This window comes from Ursus arctos, unplaced genomic scaffold (genome assembly GCF_023065955.2).
Source record: "Ursus arctos isolate Adak ecotype North America unplaced genomic scaffold, UrsArc2.0 scaffold_25, whole genome shotgun sequence".
Taxonomy (NCBI): Eukaryota; Metazoa; Chordata; class Mammalia; order Carnivora; family Ursidae; genus Ursus; species Ursus arctos.
In genome coordinates, this window is record NW_026622930.1 from 3,080,581 (window position 1) to 3,092,884 (window position 12,304).

The following is a 12,304-nucleotide window of genomic DNA, read 5'->3' on the forward strand; positions in this document are numbered from 1 at the left end:
CCTGACTGCTACAAATAATTAGGCATTAACCTGGTGCAGAACAAGGGAAAGAATGTGTAGGCAGAGGAAACAGCACCCTCCCCTCTCCTGTGAAAGGCTTCATGAAAATAGCTGGGGCGTTTGGGTGGCTCAGTCGGTTAAGTGTCTGCCCTCAGCTCAGGTTATGATTTCAGGGTCCTGGGATCAAGTTCAGCTCAGGTTATGATCTCAGGGTCCTGGGATCAAGTCCCACATTGGTGGGGCCCCTGCTCAGCAGAGAGTCTGCTTCTCCACCCCCACCCACCCCCCTGCTCATTCTCTCTCTCTGTCAAATAAATAAATCTTTAAAAAAGAAAAGAAAAAAGCTGGTATCCTCAGCGTGTACCTGTGTGCCCGTTGGGCTCTCAGCCTTAAAATCCTGAGCTGATAGAATCAGCCCAATAATCCCATCAGGTGAACACAGTTTTGACAGCTCACCATGCCTTGCAGGTAAGCAAACGGAGGCATCTGGGGATGAAGTAATCTAGCCAGTGGAGGGGCCTGCATGTCTCAGCCACACCGCTCTGCAGTCTCGATTTGTTAGAAAATTCTGCTAGGCAAGGAATAGCTTCCCCAAGTCTGCAGCCAGGCAGAGGGTGAAGGGAACGGGAGCTGGGGTAGCAGGAAAACAGCCCAGAAGCCAGACCTGGGAAGGTTCGAACCCTCAAGACTATTGAAAAACTGAGACTTGAGGCAGGAATTTTAGCCATCCCAGGAGTTCTTAACCTGCAATCTGTGGATAGCATTCAGGGGGACCGTGAACCAGGGAGGATAATTACAGCTTTATGAACCTTCTTTCACTGAAATCCAGCATTTTCTTCAATTATGAATGTAGGTGGTATTAGCAATGGCTGCGACTCTGTCACTCATAGAATTCATGATACTGTCTCATCACACTACGATTGTTGGAAAGATCTCAGAATAGCATGTATACTCACCTCCAAAATCACAGAGATGTTACAGCCACTGCCAGATCTTGTTACTTCATGTGTTAATAACTCAACAAATAACTCAAAAATGGATATAGACCTAACTAACAGCTAAAACTATAAAACTCGTAGGAAAAAACACAGGAGTAAATCTTGGTGACCTCGAGTTAGGCAAAGGCTTCTTAAATACATTCCCAAAGCGTAAGGAACAAAAGAAAGAAGTCGATAAATCAGATTTCATCAAAATTCAAAAATTTTGTGTTGCAAAACATACCATCAAGAAAGTAAAAAGACAGTCCACACAATGGGAGACAATATTTGCAAATCATGCCTGGTAAGAGACTTTATCTGGAATATAGAAAGAATTCTCACAACTCAATAATAAAAAGATGAATAACCCAATTTTAAAATGGGTGACATATCTGAATAGACATATCTCCAAAGGAGATCTACAAGTGGCCAATAAGCGCCTGAAAAGATGCTCAACATCAGTCACCGGGGAAATGCAAATCAGAACTACAATGAGATTCCACTTCATACCCGCTCGGATGGCTAGAGTAAAAAAAGAGATAATAGCCAGCGTTAGTGAGGATGTGGAGAAATTGGAACCCTCATACACCGCTGCCGGGTATGTGAAATGGTGCAGCCACTTCAGAAAACAGCCTGGCAGTTCCTCAAAAAGTTAAATATAGAAAAAAATAGAAAAAAAAAGTTAAATATAGAGTTACTATATGACCCAGCAATCCCATTCTTAGATGTCTAACCAAAAGAATCGAAAATGCATGTCCACGCAAACACTCACACAGAAATGTTCATAGCAGTATTATTTACAGGAGCCAAAAAGAAAGTGTCCAGCCCTTCTGTCTCAGCAGCCACGGAGGAGCAGCCGCCGTGGCTCTGCCCTGCCCCATAGCTGTGGGCCTCAACAAGGGTCGCAAGGTGACCGAAGAACCCGAGCCAGCAGGTGCACAGCTGCCACAGGGGACCCCTAACCAAGCACGCCAAATCTGCGCAGGGCGTGATCCAAGAGATGTGTGGCTTCACCCCGTGTGAGCGGCATGCCATGACGCTGCTCAAGGGCTCCAAGGACAAGCGGGCCCTCAAGGTCAACAAGAAAAGTGTGGGGACACACATCTGTGCCAAGAGGACAAAAGATGAGCTGAGCAAGGTCCTGGCAGGTAAGCAGCAGCCAGGAGGGACTGAACACCCACCCCCTCCATAGGCAATAAAACCTTTTCAGAAAATAAAAGGAACAGGGCGCCTGGGTGGCTCAGTGGGTTAAGTGTCCAGCTCTTGATTTCAGCTCAGGTCACAATCTCAGGGCTGTCGGACTGAGCCCCACACTGGACTCTTGCACTGGGCGTGAAGTCTGCTTGAGATTCTTTCCCCCTCCTTCTGCCCCTGCCCCCGCCATGTGTGCTCACACGTGCTCTCTCTCTCTTCCCCTCTCTCCAAAACAAATCTTTAGGGGTGCCCGGGTGGCGCAGTCATTAAGCATCTGCCTTCGGCTCAGGGCGTGATCCCAGCGTTCTGGGATCGAGTCCCACATCAGGCCCCTCCGCTAGGAGCCTGCTTCTTCCTCTCCCACTCCCCCTGCTTGTGTTCCCTCTCTCGCTGGCTGTCTCTGTGAAATAAATAAATAAAATCTTTAAATAAATAAATAAATAAATAAATAAATAAATAAATAAATAAAAACAAATCTTTAAAAAAAGAAAGAAAGAGGGGCGCCTGGGTGGCTCAGTTGTTAAGTGTCTGCCTCCGGCTCAGGTTGTGATCCCAGCGTCCTGGGATCGAGAAAGAAAGGAAGGAAGGAAGGAAGGAAGGAAGGAAGGAAGGAAGGAAGAAAGAAAGAAAGAAAGAAAGAAAGAAAGAAAAGAAAGAAAGCCCATCAACTGATAAATGGATAAACACAATGTGATTGATCCATATGATGGAATATGACTCCTAAAAAGAAAGGAAGTGCTAACACAGGCGACAACATGGATCGCGGATGAAGTTCAAAACCATTGGGCCAAGGGAAAGAAGCCAGTCACATGAGAGGCCACAGTGGATATGACCGCATCTATAGGCAATGTCCAGAACAGGCAAATGTCGAGAGACAGAAAGCAGATGAGTGGTTGCCAGGGGGCCGGAGGGTAGGGCAATAGGAAGTGACTGCTAATGGGAACGGGGTTTCTTTCTGAGGTGATGAAATGTTCTGAAATTGATCGTGGCGACAGTTGCACAGCTCTGTGAATATACTGAACACTATTGAATTGTATAGTTTAAATGGGTAAGTTGTACGGTGCATGAATTCTACCCCGATAAAGGTGGTTAAATAGAGATGACTAACAAAGGGGAATCAGGAGGAAGGAAACACGCAGGATGTATCACAGGGGCCTGGCATTTCTGTGTATTTTGTTTGGTTTTCAACCCTCATTTGCAGGGGGAGGATGGGAGAGCCTCCCTGCAGAGCCTGGACATTTCCCTGTCTGGCTCCACGCCAGCCTCCTTGGGCGCTGCTGACTTAGCTAGATGACCATAGGAGGGCCACCCCGAGGCTTCTCGTCCCACAGACCCCTGTTTGGCCTGTTTGGCCAGGTCCCCATCCTGGCAGTTACAGGGGAGAGACCTGAGCTGGGGTCTGTCAGCAGGGCAGACGTGGGAAGGGAAGTAGACCCAGGCCCTCTTTGGCCCAGGCCACCTCACTCTTCGTTTAAATCCCATCGGGAATGCTTTACTCTTTGCCGAGAAGCTCCCCAGAGAGTTTGGGACGTAGCTGCTGGCCTGGTAAGAAGGAGGCCTCCCAGGGCTCTCTCGAGGGGCCACAGGCACATGGAAGGAGCAGCAGAGACAGACCCCAGCCCCAGGCCTCAAAGGTGGCCCAGGCTAGGCTCCACACCAGAGGCCACAGTCTCCCGGCTCCAGGTCTGCCCCAAGAGTCCCCCATTTTAGATACCTTTCCTTCGCTCGGGTTGCTCCTCTTACCAGGCTACGTGGCCCCAACTGTGTCTGCTCAGTCTTGATCATGACGCAGCTCATGGTCCCTCCCCCTCTGGGAGCTCTTCTGACCTCTGGGACCGCCTCAGGCCCCTGGCCCAGCCCACCTGGCACCAAGGACGACTGTAATGACCTGTCTTTCTCTCCCCCAGAAAAATAAGCTCCAGGAGGCCTCATCTGTGCCCCAGTGTGTCTGGGATCCCAGCTCAGCACGGAGCCTCGCTCGCCGCAGCGGCTACCGACTTGCTGACTTGGTCGTGGGGTCAGCCTGGGGCACCTAAACAAAACCGGGTCAGAGCATGAGCATATCACTGGGAAACAAATGCCAAGCGTAGCTCTGGCTTCCCAGGTGGCCCCACGGCTGGTGGAGCCTGTGCTCGGGCTGTCTTCTGGCCGCAGCCGGGCATTTAGACCCTCAGAGGGAGGAGTGTTCCTTGTCTCAGAGAGAAGCCGCCTTCCCGCAAGTAGTGTCCATTCTAAGGACCCACCCCTCATCCACATCCGTGATGCCGTGATGCCAGGAGGGAGTGACGGCCCCTCTGCCCCCACAGGACACTGGATGAGAAAAGGTGGACCCGCTACATTCCCCGTGAGAGCCAGCAGAGACTGGTGGCCCTGGCAGGTGGGGGGGTTGGAGTGCTGAGAGGTCTGTTAACATACGGTCCTGGGGACAGGTCACTGCCATTGGGGCCAGGCCCAGGAGAGCCACGCGGAACCTTCCCCCCTGCCCCCCCCCCCCCCGCCAGGCTGCTCCCCTCCCTCCCACGGCTCCATCCCCTAATCACCGGACAGCCAGAGATGATCTTGGAAACACAGACTGGATCTTAGCCTTCCGTCCTTCCAGGGGCTTCCTGTTGCCCTCCCCCCAGGATGTGGCCCCCTCCCCCCTTGACCTCCACTCCCTGCCTCTCCCTCCCCCTTTGCCTCCAGGGCTTTGCACAGGCCCTGGGCTGTTCATCAGCCTGGAACACCTTTCCCTGGGTCCTCACAGGCTGCCTCCACCTTATTCAGCGGGCACCTCCTCAGAGAGCATGCCCCGCGCCCCACCCCCAGCAGCCCACCCCAGGGCCTCCTCTCTGCTGCGCCCCATCTCCGTCTCAGTCTCCGCCTTATCTCCATGACAGTTAAGGCACCCTTTGTTCCTGTTATCACGCCCTCACTAGCCTCCACCCTGGCACAGGTCCCGCTCTTGCTGGGCGCCAGCCCCTGTCCGGCGCCTGGCCTCGCCGGAGAGTACACCTGTGCCTCCTCGTGGTGCCCGCAGGGGGCTGCTGGGGCTGACGCAGGTGGAGTGAAGCCTGGGGAAGGCCACTGCAGCCGCTTGTGCAGGAAGGTCTGTCAGGGCCCAAGAAGCCTCCAGCCACATCGCCTCCTTCTTCCCTCACTGCCCTTGCAGTGAGCTCGCTGGCGTCTGCCCGTGCTGGCCCCGCACACGGCGGGGGCCTCTGCAGAGGTGCCTTCTGATGGGTGCCCCAGGAAGGCGGCATCCTCTTAATGGGGGGACAACATGAATGACATCGGGCTCCTTCACTAAATGCCCAGTATTTTCAGAGCCGGAGGGGGAACCACACAGACCGAGGGGAGGCCAGGCCCCCCTCGGTCACCCGGCTGTGGCCCTCTCCTCCGAGAATCCTCCCTGCCCCTGCTTCTCCTCTGAGGAGGGGGTGAAGCCTATCCCAAAGGGCTCCTTTGGAAATCTCAGAAATTCTTAGAAGGAAAGGAAAGATGGTGGTGGGGCCCATTCATTCACCTCCGGTCCCAGCCGACCAGAGCGACCAGAGTGAGAACAAAGGGACAACGACAACAGAAGGACGGAACCAACAACAAACCCCGGAGGCCCAGATGTTGGGCTGACTCTGAGCTCAGCTGAGGGCAAAGCTGAGGAGTGACCCCTGACTTCGGAAGCCTCCACAGCAGCCACGCATCCCTCTTGTCACTCCTGTTCCACGGTGGGCGCCAGCCCTGCCCCACTGCGCCCTGACACGGGGACTCACTTCTCCCCGGTGTGAACCCCACGGTGTGAACCCCACTCATGGCAACTGAAGTCGGGTGGGGACTGTCCACCTGGACGTCACAGACCTGGCCAGGAATGGGGGACGAGCGCTAACACGGAATGAGCTATGCACAGGGCGCCTGGGGGGCTCAGTTGTTCGGCGGCTGCCTCCGGCTCCGGTCATGATCCCGGGGTCCTGGGATTGAGCCCCGCGTCTGGCTCCCTGCTCCGCGGGCGGCCTGCTTCTCCCTCTCCCTCTCCCTCTGCCACTCCTCACCCCCCACTTGTGCTCTCTCTCTTAAATAAATAAATAAATAAATAAATAAATAAATAAATAAATAAAACCTTAAGAAACAAAATGAAGACGTGAACTCCGCACACACAAGCTACAGCATGGATGACCTTGACAGCACTACGCTGAGGAGAGAAACAGCCCCAGAAGGTCGCAGCATGTCTGCACTTACATGACACGTCCGGAATAGGCAACTCCATAGAGACAGAAGGTGGTTTTGTGGTTGTCAGGCTCTGGTGGGGGGGGAAGTAGGAGTGACTGTCTAATGGGTACGCGCTTTTTGCCCGGTGACGACAAAGTTCTACACCCAGAGAGCAGCTACGACTGCACGACGCTGTGACTGTCCTTAATGCCACCGGATTGTACATTTCGGAATGGTGCTGATGATGGGTTTGTTATGTGCATTTCAAACACACACACACACACAGAAGCATGCACAGAGAACTCAGGAACCAGAGTTGGAGCCTAGCCTTCAAATTCAGTGCAGAGGCCCGCTACATGGGATGCGGGGCCGTAATGGGTGGCTTAGGGCGACCCTGCGTCTAGACACAGCCATGCACCCTGCACTCTGTCCCTCAGCATTCCCACCCACCGCTCCTGTCTAAAGGACAAGCCCTGGATGTTTGGGCTGTGACCCAAGGTCCTGGAGGAGGCAGTGGTCTGCACGGAGGGGTCGGAGCACCAGTGTGGCTTTTGTGATGATAGTGAAATACCCATCTGGGCTGAGGAACCCCCAGGTGCTGCCCTGGGCAGGGACGGAGATGCTGCTTTCATTGTGTTGGCCCCAGGCCTGTGCTCCTGTTCACCCCTCAGGGATCTCAGGCAGGCTCCTGGCTTTAAATAACACCTCTCTTCCGATGACTCCCAAATCTGTGTCTCCAGCCGGGACTTGGCCTCAAGTCTAGCCACTCGCTCCAGTCTGCGCAGGGTTGAACAATGGGCACCACACACATCTCAACACTGAGCCCATCTCGGGTCCCACCTCAGCGGCATGTCACCTCTTCTCCCACATGCTCATGTCAAAACCTTGGAGGCACCTCGGCTCCTCTCTCTCAAACTCCACATCCAGCCTGTACTCTGCCCCCAGCCCCTCTCCTTCCTCCACCACCCACACCCTGGTACGGCCCCGTCACCTCTCGCCTGGACTGTCTGCTTCTGCCCTTGACCTATGAGCACCAGAGGAAGACGGTCAATGCAGAAAAGAGATCACGTCGTTCCCCTGCTCTGAACCTTCCAGTGGCTCCCAGCTTACTCAGAATGAAAACAAAGGCTTTTGGCAGCTCTTTCTGCCCGTGGGTCCTGTCCCTGTGCTTTAATAAAACAACCTTTTTGCACTGAGAAAAAAAAAAAGAAAGAAAAGAAAAAGAAGAAGGAAAAGGAAAAGGAAAACAAAGGTTGTCCAGTGGTTTACAAGGCCCTCCACAGCAGGCCCCTGGGGCCTATCAAACACCGTCTTGTCATCTCACCTTTTCTGTGTCACCACCCAGCTGTAGCACCACTGGCCTTTCTGTTGATCCTCGAACAAACCAAGCATTCCCAGGGCCTTTGCACCTGCAGTTCTCTGTTGTAGGAATACTTCTCTCCAGAGCTCTCCTGGGCTCACTCTCATCTCCCTCAGACCCTGACTCAGATCTTACCTTCTCAGTGAATCATCCCCGAGCACTGTCTCTGGAAGGCCACCCCTCCCACCACCCAACACACTTTAGTTTCTCCTTTATATGTGCCCCCAGCTAGCAGACCTTACTGATTTGTACTGTCTGGCTCCCCCTTGGGATGGCAGCCCATTGAGGGCAGGGACTCCCGGGTCTGTCTTGCTCCCAGTTGTTTCTCCAGAGCCTAGGGGAGCACCTGGCACAGGCTGGGCTTCGACAAATACCTGAGAAATGCATGAGCCCCATTATGGGAGGACGCGAGGCCCAGAGCGCAGAGTGTCACAGCTGGAACCGGCAGCAGCAGGTTTCCCTCGGCTTCTCTCCCAAGCTCCCAGATCCTTCCAGCTCCCGGGGCTTGTTATTTTTGTTAGTATCCACCCGAATGGAAGACGGAGTGTTCTCACAGCAACTTCTTGCTGAGAAGGCAAATATTCAAAAATACTTTGACAATGACATTCTCCAGTTCCCCGAGGCTGTCTGAGATGCCAAAAATGATGTGACTAATTAGTGGCACCAACTCCCCGAACATCCTGGCATCTGTGTCTCCCAGGGACAGGGCACGGCCGCCAAGACTCTCTGGGGCTGCAGGGGAGTGTCTGCATGGGACCTCCAGGGGAGAGTCCAGTGGAGCCCAAAGCCTGGGCCAGGACTGGCCCACCTCTGGCTGCCTGAGAGCCCCCGAGCCCATCCCTGACACTTGCTGGCCTCAGTTTCCCCATTTGTAAAATGAAGGGGCCTCCTGGCTCAGACTCGGGTCCGAATGGTATCTGCCACAGGAAGGTCAATGCCCAGTTCCTGGAGAACAGGGGGGCACGGTGCATGCAGACGATGCTATGGTTTGATGCTCGGAACAACCTCGCAGAGACCTGAGCCACTCTCGTCCAGACCCGGCTCCAGGCCTCCTGCACTCTTATTTAAAGATTTTATTTTTCATTTATCTGGAGAGAGCGTGAGAGGGAACACGAGAAGGGGAGTGGCAGAGGGACAAAGAGACTCCCCGCTGAGGGGCTCAATCCCAGGGCTTGGGACCATGACCAGAGCCAAAGGCAGATGCCCAACAGACAAAGTCACCCAGGGGCCCTATTTTGCACTCTTCACACCAGGGTGCCCATGCTGTATAGGGGCCGGGGACATGGCAACAGGTCAGCTTTCTGCCAGGCCTGTGCTTTCCCCCTCCTGACTGTCACCACCCCACGGTGTCCAGCATACATTAATACTCCCTAAAGACAGTCCAGTAGTGTCTGCCATCATCCTGTGCTCCTCTCAGTCCCTTCGTCACTTCAAAGCAACCCCACGAGGCCTCCAGTGCAAGGATTATTGCTCCCATTTCACAGATGTGGAAATTGAGGCCCCAGGGGGAAAAGTGACTTGTTCAAGACCCCACAGGAAGCTGAACGGCAGAACCAGAACTTGAACCTGGGCCCTCGGACAGCTTGTTCAGGACTCTCATCTGGACACCAAAGAGTGCCAGGATGGGGCCTCGAGAACTGGACCTCACCCCAAACAGCAATATCATGAAGCCCCTCCTCTGCTCAGGAATCCCCCAAGGCTTCCTACTGTTGAACTGCATCAAGTCTACCTTCCCAGCATCACCCTCAAACCCCACATATGTCACCCTCCAGCCCAGCTGCGGCAGACTCGTCGTCAGGACCCTCCAGCATTCCAAACCCGTCCCACCTCAGCACCTTTGACCAGGCCAGGCCCCTGCTCCGGGGCACCCCTCCTACTTGGTCCCATTTCCTTCACTCTACAGCAGCCCGACTCCATGCCAGGTCTCCCTCCCTTGGGCCTAGAGATCAGAATTCAGGAAGACAAGGTCCCCATCCTCCAGAAGTTCATGCCTAGCTGGGGAAACAAATGCATTTATAAAATATCAGAATATAACAAACAAGGGTACCTTGGGGGCGAAGGAGCCAAAAGTGTCGCAAGCTCCTTATTCTACCTGGTCAGAAGAAGCCTCCGGTTTCCCAAACCTAGATCTGGAAGGGCATTCCCAGTAGGAGGAACAGCCTGTGCAAAGGCCTCCTGAGAGTGAAAGAACATGATCTTTCTGGGAAAATGTCCACCACGGCCCACTCCCAGGCTCTGTGTGGAGCTGTGGCAGCGATGCAGCCCAGAAGTGTGAAGAAGCTTGAATGCCAGGCGAAGGTGTCAGGCAGGGCTTCAGCCTCGACGACAGGGGTGAGGGAACTCCTGCCAAGCCTAGCCCACCACCTGTTTGGGGATAGCTGTGAGCTGAGAATGTTTTTGAAGCAGACTCCCCAAGAGCAGGGAGCCCTAAATGGGGCTCGATCCCAGGACCCTGGGATCATGACCTGAGCCAAAGGCAGACGCTTCACCGACTGAGCCACCTAGATGCCCCTACATTTTTAAATGGTTGAAAAAAATCAATAAAAGAAGACTATTTCGTGACACAAGAAAATTCCATGAGATTCAAGTTTCAGTATCTACACGTAACCTGTTACTGGAACACAACCACACCATTTGTTTACATGTCACATGTGACCATCTTTACATTACAACAGCAGAGTTGAGTAGCTTGTCTACATAGCTCACAAAACATGAAATACCTACTATGTACTACTTTTCAAAAACTTTGCCCACCCTACTGTAGGAAGTGAACACCAGCCCAGGCAGCAGTTCCCAAAGGAGATTCCAGGGAATACTCATCCTGTGAGACGATGCTCTAGGAGAAAAGAGCTCCCCATTTGAGTAAGCCTGGGCTGCTCGGCCTACTGCATCCCACTCCCTCCCAAGGGGGGACAGTGAATGATAGCCCAATAAAGGCACTGAGAAGTCCTGCAGGAAAGATCCTTATTTTAGTCCTGCGAGTCATTAAACATGTCCACTCCTTCCTGGCATACAGGAGGATCGCGTATCTCCTTGGAGTTAGACGTGGCTGGGAGACTCCCTTTGCCACTGAAATGTGAGTGGAAGTGACATGTATTATCTCTGGGTAGAAGTTCCAAGAGCCAGTGGGTGACTTAACACTTCCTCTTTCCCTTCCCCCCGGAATAGCAACCTGTGAACCTCCATCAGCCTCCATCCTAGAGTGAGAGGAGCAGAGACCCTGCCATTTTGGACATGAAGCAAGAGCAAGAAAACGACCGCTGTTGTTTCACCATTAAAAAACGGATGGGGGGGGGGCGCCTGGGTGGCTCAGTCAGTTGAGTGTCCAACTTGGTTTTGGCTTAGGTAGTGATCACACGGTTGTGGGATCAAGCCCAAGTCAGGTTCTGTGCTCAGGGTGGAGTCGGCTTGAGATTCTCTCTCTCCCTCTGCCTCTGCCCCTCCCCCACTCCTACTTGCTCTCTCTCTCAAAATAAATAAGTAAAATCTTGAAAAAAATTGGATCGGGGGTGCACCTGGGTGGCTCAGTCGGTTAAGCTTGGGACTCTTGATCTCAGTTCAGGTCTTGATCTCAAGGTTGTGAGTTAAAGCCCTGCAATGGGCTCCATGCTGGGCATGGAGTCTACTTAATAATAATAATTAAAAAAACCCAGATTAGCAGGGGGCACCTGGTGGACTCAGTTGGTGGAGCAACCACTCTTGATCTCAGGCTTGTGAGTCTGACCCCCACATTGGGTGTAGAGATTGCTTAAAATTAAAAATCTAAAAAAATAAAAAAGCGTATGCCACAATCCATTTAAAAAAAAAAAAGGTTGGGGCTCGGGGTAGGGTGGGAAATCTCCACCTTCCACTCAATTTTGTTGTGAACCTAAAAAATAAAGGCTATTTTTTAAAAAATGGACTGAGGGTCTGAATAGACATTTCTCCTGAGAATATATGTAAATGGCCAATAAATACATCAAAAGATTCTCACCATCCTTAGTCATGAGGGAAATGCAAATCAAAGCCACAGTGAGATCTCACTTCACATCCAGCATCAGAAAGACAGACAATAACAAATTTTGGCGAGTCCGTGGAGAAACTGGAACCCTCATCCCCTGCTGGTGGGAATGCAAAATGGTGCAGCCGCTCTGAAAACCATTCTGGCAGTTCCTCAAAAAGTTAAACATAGAGTTACCATAAGCCCCAGAAATCCTCCTCCTAGGGATACACTCAAGAGAAATGAAAACAGAGGCACCTGGGGGGCTCAGTCGGTGAACCGTCTGCCTTCAGCTCTGGTCGTGATCCCAGCATCCTGCTCAGCGGGGAGACTGCTTCTCCCTCTGCCTCTGCCTGCCGCCCTCCCTGCTTGTGCTCTCTCTCTCTGTCAAATAAATAAATAAAATCTTTTTTAAAAAAGAGAAGAAGGAAATGAAAACATATGCTCACATAATAACTTATACCCCAATAGTCATAACAGCATTATTCATAATAGCTAAGAAGTAGAAATAACTTAATGTCCCTCTATGGATGAATGGATGAAGGAAACGTGGTCTATCCAGGTGATGGCACGTCATTCGACCCTGGAAGAGAGGAAGCCCTGACTCGTGCC